This window comes from Myotis lucifugus, unplaced genomic scaffold (genome assembly GCF_000147115.1).
Source record: "Myotis lucifugus unplaced genomic scaffold, Myoluc2.0 scaffold_184, whole genome shotgun sequence".
In the NCBI taxonomy this organism is placed as follows: domain Eukaryota; kingdom Metazoa; phylum Chordata; class Mammalia; order Chiroptera; family Vespertilionidae; genus Myotis; species Myotis lucifugus.
The window spans coordinates 323,677-330,468 of NW_005871232.1; the positions used below are offsets into that span (position 1 = coordinate 323,677).

The following is a 6,792-nucleotide window of genomic DNA, read 5'->3' on the forward strand; positions in this document are numbered from 1 at the left end:
CATTCTGCCAGGGGAAGCTTAGCAGTATCTGGTATCACAGGATGGAATCCTAACACTGCAAAACTCCAGACATGCCAAGGTGTTCAAAATTGCTTCATCTATAGCAACTCTAGTATTCAAAGCTAACTAAAGTTTATTGACGGTTTATCATACAGGCACTTATCTCAGTTAACAAACCCTTACTCAATGCCATCTCTGTGCAGAGGAGGCCACTGGGGATATAATGCAAATAGGATACCCAGTGACTTTTACAGGAGTGAGGAAGATACCTGGGAGCCCTGGCAAATCCAGAGAAGATCTCACCTTCTTTTCCCCTCCACGTCAACACACCAGTTTTTTTTTTTATAGTACAGTTGTTTAATTAAATTATAATCATTAATGCAATAGCTGCCTCAATTTCATTCAGATAATAAAAAATGATATAATGATGGTTTAAAGCTGATTCAATCACAATTTTACAAGCTAATTTATCAAGAGTGAAAATAGAAGACTATTAAAAATAGTGAAAAAGATAACATGTTATAGTGCTTAATGCTTCTGTAACTGTTGGCAAGGCTTACATCTAAATCTGATACAGAATTCTTAATGGCATTGAAACAGTTCTTTCCTCAGCCACATGGTACGTATGGGCACTATGAGTCTGGAAGAGACTGGCTGTGGGTACTTCTTGTCTTCAGCTGTGACTGCGCAATGTCAGCAAGTGCACTTTGTATCTTTTCTAGAAGCATGTCCCCTCGATAAACAACATCCTCCAGACATGTAGCAGCCTCGTGGTTTTCTTCTTCTAGCTTATACAAGCTTGCAGCCTGTAAAGCAGCTGTAGATTCTTCACTTGGCAAGGAATCTATCAAAACATCAATGTCTTTTGCTGTTCGTGCAATCAGTGCAGCAAAAAGCTGTGCATATTCTTCTGTAGGATTCGCTGGCTGATCTTTGTTAATTGCTGTCTGAATATTACTAAAAGAGGCAGGAGGACCACACTGCTGCAACACTCCATCCTTCCCCCCTCATGGATACACAGTCATTGCTACTACCTGCCTCAACACCATCAGGACTTAGCTCATTGTACTATTCATTTCTGCTTCCAATCACCCAAAGCAGCCTGTGACTCCAAAGTCATCCTGTCTCAACCCCATATCCCCCCATACAGACCCCTCCTAACCCATCACTCAGCCTACCTCAGATCCTAAAACTCTTCCATTGTGCATTCCAAAACTCAAGATCAGTCATGAGCAAAATATGCAGTATCTTCAGTATCATCTCTAAAGGTTCTTTTTGCTGTCTTGCTCTAACTAAAAAGTGGGTCTCTCTAAATGCTCTGATTCCCCTACAGAACCTCTAAGTGCTGGATATTTTTTCTCCCAAGCCTTCTACCATAGGTTCTGGGGAAGGTTGATGTATTCCTTGCTCCTCGTTGACACTTCAGACCTTTTCCTTTCTCTTTTCCCTACTCTCCCTTCCCTGCGTTATGCCAAGTATTACCAGACTATACCATCCACTCTCCTTGCTGTGGTCATCTACAAATCCCAGATCACTCCTCACTGTCTTAAACTTTTAGCTCCTGACTCAGTGAACTCTCTTTAATTCTATTCTTGCTACCATTTTTGGTGATTTTAAGATCCATGTAGATGATCCTTTCAATAACTTAGTCTCTTATTTCCTTGACAGTTTCTGCTTCAATGATCTATTTCTCAACTCTAATATACCCATTTAACCCCAAAGTCATACTTTTGACTTCTTTACTACCGTAAGCTACGGTACATCCACATAATCTTAATTCCAAGCATCCCCTTGTCTATGATCTACTGAAATATCCACATTTTCACTTTCCAGTGCCACCTCTGCATTCTCATGTCCCTTCTCATGTAGATTAAATTTTCTAGTGTGTCATAGTCTCTTACTGTATTGTCCCCTAACTCCCTTGCCACTATCTCCCTTTATCGCATGCATCTGGCAAACTTCCAATTCTAGTTAAATCCAACTTTCTGCCTACTCTTTTCTGCTCCCACACATTAGAATGGACTGGGAAAAAATACATATCCTTGCTAACTTGTGTCACCTTAATTTTATGAAAACCATATTCATGTCTGTACCTTAGCACAACTCAGCAATATGTACCCAGCTACAGTACACATAGAAACTCATTTATTTTCCCAGTCTATTCTAGGCAACTATTTTGAACTGTTAAAATATAAACTGAGGCATATTTAAAAATTTAAGAGTTTGAGCAAAAATTGATTTAAATAGGGCAGCAGCCAATCTGGCAGATAGAAAGTAGCTCCAAGGAGCTGTATAAAAAATGTATAAAAGCTGAAAGACTTTTATAGGCAGAAGGGAGTGGAAACCAAGAAGTTATACTGGGCAAAAAAGTGAGTTGGTTATTGCAAGGTAATTTTCCTTTAGGGGATGGCAGGAGTCTATCAGATTACCTAAGTTTTGCTGATCAGGTGACTCCTAATTGACTGGTTTAAGATTTATTTCTGGAAGAGCCGAAACTATAAGTTATATTTTAGTTTGGAGATGTGGGTCTTAGTGTAAGTGACTCCATTTGGGGTCTGCTGTTTTGTTTTTAACGATATGTTCACTTCTATTCTTAAACTTCACTTTTGGCTGATGGTATTGGTTCCTATTTTGTTTAAAAAATATGAGTATCTAGCAGAGAATTTGTACAAGATTCCACCATCATATCTGTCTTCCTGCCTACATCTTTGCTCCCTCTTGTGATCCTATATTCCCTTTTGTAACTGAACTGCCCATGCTCCTGTCTAAGGCTACTAGTACACTTGGAAACAGGTCTTACCCCATTTCCTCTTAATATCACTCTAATCAATATTATAATCCCACAATTCCACCAAAATTGTTTTTGTCTAGATTTTAGATCAACAGTGATCTCATATGGCTAAATCTAATTTCTAACCTAATTTTATTAGTTGGCTTATCCCTCTTCCTTACAATATTTTTTCTCCTTGACTTTCCACACTCTTGCTTTTTCATTTACCCTGATGACTGGTCTTTACTAGTCTCCTTTTCTGGTTCCTTCTCATCTCCCTGACCTGTAAACATTGGTCTTTGCCTCTGTTGTTACTCATCTGATGATTGTATCTAGTCTCATGGCTTTAAAGCATTTATACTCTAATGACTCTCAGATTTTTATCTTCAGCTACACCTTCTCTCTGACCTAAAAAATTACATCTTATTTCCTATTTGAAATTATCATTTGAATGTCTGATATTCATTTTAATATTAATTTTCCTTAAACTAAAATCCTCATTTTTCTCTTCCATCTTTCCCTCTGATAGTTTTCCTGATCTTTGTAAATATAACACTGTCTCTCTGGTTGCTCTAGTTGGAACTTGAGCTTTCCTTGATGTCTCTTTTTCTCTTATACCCAATGTCCATTCCTTCAGCAAATTATGTCTACCTTCAAAATACACTGAGAAAGATCCACCTTTCACCATCTTTACCACTCCCACCTTGATGCAAGCTATTATTATCTCTCAATAGATTATTGTAATATCCTCCCAATTGATCTCCCTGTTTCTCCCTTTGTAAACAAAACCAGACTGACCTTCTAAAAGTTTACATTAGATGATGTCACTCCGATGTTAGAAACCTCCAGTGACTTCCCATCTTAAAGGAAAAGTCAAAATATTTATAATGTATTGTAAATATATACTTGTGCTAAAATTTAATTTCTAAATTGTCCTCCCTCCTTTTACCTTTCTGACCTAATTTCTTACTTTTATCCTATTTATTAACTCAGCTTCAGCCTCACTGGCTGCTTAATTTTTCTCAGACTTTGCTGGGTACTCTCCCACTTCAAGGCTCTGCACTTACTGCTTCCTCTGCTTGGAACACTCTTACCCAAACCTTCATGGTTTTGTCTTTGTTCAAGAGTCATCTTCTTCCATGACCATTCTATTAAATTGCATTTCCTACTACCACCCTCTTCTCCTTGGATTTCTCATTCCCTTTATTTTTTCTATAGAATGTATTAGCATCTGACTCTCCGTATATTTTTTCTTACATATGCCGACAGAAAAATAATTAAGTTTATTGTGCTGGAAAAGAAGGTCTGTGTTAACATGAAGTTTTTATTCCTTTTAAAATTTATATCCCTTGCACCTTAAATAGTTTTTGGCATATAATGGGTACACAATAAATACTGTTGAGTTACTAGCAGAGTGGTTGGCAGTCTACTTGGGAGAAATGAATTGAAATACTGAGCTATGCATTACAGTTTGCAGAGTGCACCTCCTTGACAATCCACTTTACAAACTAAGTCTTTCACTTTATTCATCTGAAAGAATCAGAAGCTTTAGCCAAGATGAACCTCATGTCCATCATTCTCAATGTCCTATGGTAAGAATTGTTCATCTTTAGCCTTCATTTGAAGACTGCTCTTGAAAAATAGCAGTGTTTATTATCCTGTAGACAAATTATCCTGCTAATGGCTTTTCGTTTAGATTGTGTTGGTATATTTCTGGTGTTGGTTCCAATCTCCTTGGCTCAATCCTGCAAAGTATCAACTATGTGTAGAAAACTAAGATAATGTATGGTTGATGTCTAGCAATCATAACTCCTAATAATTGTCTGAGAGGATTCTCAAGGAAGGAGGAAATGAATGGGTAACATTCATTTATCCCCCCCTTTTTTCATTTACTCACTTGCTCATTAGATTAGTTTTTAGGGCCTTCTGTGTTCATTCACTCCTAGAGTGTGCTATGTCTAATAGTACTACATTTAAGGATCACAAAAACTCAGTTTTAATTCCCATTCTAATACTTTCTCTCTGCACATATTGTTGGTCTCAGTTTTTCTTTCTATTTCTTTTAAGAGGATTATATGCCCTTTACTTTTAAAAACAGGCATGAGAGTGCCACTTGTTTTGGCCAATTAAATATGAGCCAAAAGTTGTATGCTAAGTCCCACCAAAGCTTTTAGAGCTGTATGTGGCTCTACCATTGCCCCTCTATCTCAGCCATGCAAATGAGACAGGGCTGCTTCTTCAGCCTGGTCCTGGAATGAAGGAGATGTGTGACTGAGCCAAAGGTAATTCACAACTGTCCGTACATGAGTGAGAAAAAAATATTTGTCATTGTAACCCACTGAAATTTTGGGTTCATTATCCAGCATGACCTGGTGGCTTTGGACAGTGTCACGGTTTTCTCATTTATACAGTGGGGACAATAATATCTTCCTTGTCTATTTTAGAGTGTTGTTGAGAGAATCAAATGAGAAATGTGCATGTGAAAAGCTTCATAAAATTCTATGCTATTCAAATTATTGTTGGAACACTAAGTATAGTAGTTCTCCCTTATCCACAGGGAATATATGCCAAGACCCCCAGTGGATGCCTGAAATGGCAGATTATACTGAACCCTCTGTATATTATGTTTTTCCCCATAAATATATAGCTATAAAATTTAATTTATAAATTAGGCACATTAAAAGATTAACAACAATAATAAAACAGAGCAATTGTAACAATATCCTGTAATAACAGTTATGTGGATATGGCCTCTCTCTTTCCTTATTCAGCTCTCCCTCCTTCTCTCTTAAAATATTTTATTATACTGTACTCAACCTTCTGATGATGCTGCTGCTGTATAGATGATACAATGCCTATGTGATGAGATGAAATGAGGTGAATACACTGGACAAAGGGGGCATTCACATCCCAGGCAGGATGTGGTGGGATGGTGCAAGATTTTATGCTATTCTGAACAGCATGCAATTGAAAACTTATGTATTGTTTATTTCTGGAATTTCCCATTTAACATTTTTGGACTGTGGTTAACTGTGGATAATTGAAACTATGGAATTTGAAACCATGGGTAAGGGGGAGGGGAGGGCTAGTGTATATGGTATTCCGATATTAGAGGCATCTATATTCCTTTATCCCTGCACACTAATCTTTCAATGGAATTAGAATACTTGAAACACTTTGCATGGACACATTGGGCTTTCCTCGTTCTTATTTATTTTTAAAAATTAAGGTTGATGTTTAGACAATCAGTGAAGGATACAGTGAGACATAAAAAGCATACTCTGAAGACTGTATTCCTTTAAGATGATGCCTGCCTCACCTCTCTGCCCACATACATTTATTGTATAAATCTCCCATCTTTTCTCTTTCCCCCACCATTGCATTACAACATTGTTTTTACAGGATTTCCAGTTGGTGTCTGAAGTCTTAGAACTCTGAGTTAACTTGATAGTAATCCTGAGGAGCATGTGTCAGTGGGCGTGAGTGGCATAGACTGTCCATTGCTGAGTTAGGGAGGGCACAAGGTTAAGTGCATTTTCAGCGTTTTTCCCCACTTCCCAACAGAGGAAAGGTACAGAGCAAGGAAATGTCGCACCCTGAGGCAGAGGGCTAGTTCCTGTTGTGGGAGAAAGTTATAGCTTACCTCATTAATCTTCACAACAACCTTACCATGTACATGCCGCTAGTCCCATTTTGCAAATGGGAAAACAGGCTCAGCATGGTGGTGTGTCTTATACAAATTGGTGAAGTCAGAAGCAGTTCCACAACCCAAAGCTTTCCACTCCAGATTCCTGTCTTTCATTACATACTTTATCTGGACCCTTCAGTGTGTATTGGTATGCTGGAAAGTACTAACCTAAATGTTAATGTTGGCCACAGCGCTTAAACACCTTATTTTTAGCATGTAAAGGAACCCAGCTTTAGTGAGAACTGCTGGATTTTTTGTGTGTGTGTGGCAGGGGATTTGAGGAGCAGGCAGAGAAGGTTGGATGGTCATTATGATTCCAGTTAATGGTTTTAAT

General features: G+C 38.0%; 1 pseudogene across 1 annotated transcript; it reads right to left on the bottom strand.

Annotated features, from left to right (window-relative positions):
• Positions 1 to 333: 333 nt before the first annotated feature.
• On the bottom strand, positions 334 to 6,448 carry LOC102431804 (annotated as a pseudogene). Its single transcript, XR_001349798.2, has 2 exons — positions 6,440 to 6,448; positions 334 to 998 (listed from the first exon to the last, which is right to left on the bottom strand). The product of XR_001349798.2 is annotated as a mediator of RNA polymerase II transcription subunit 21 pseudogene (transcript).
• Positions 6,449 to 6,792: the final 344 nt, after the last annotated feature.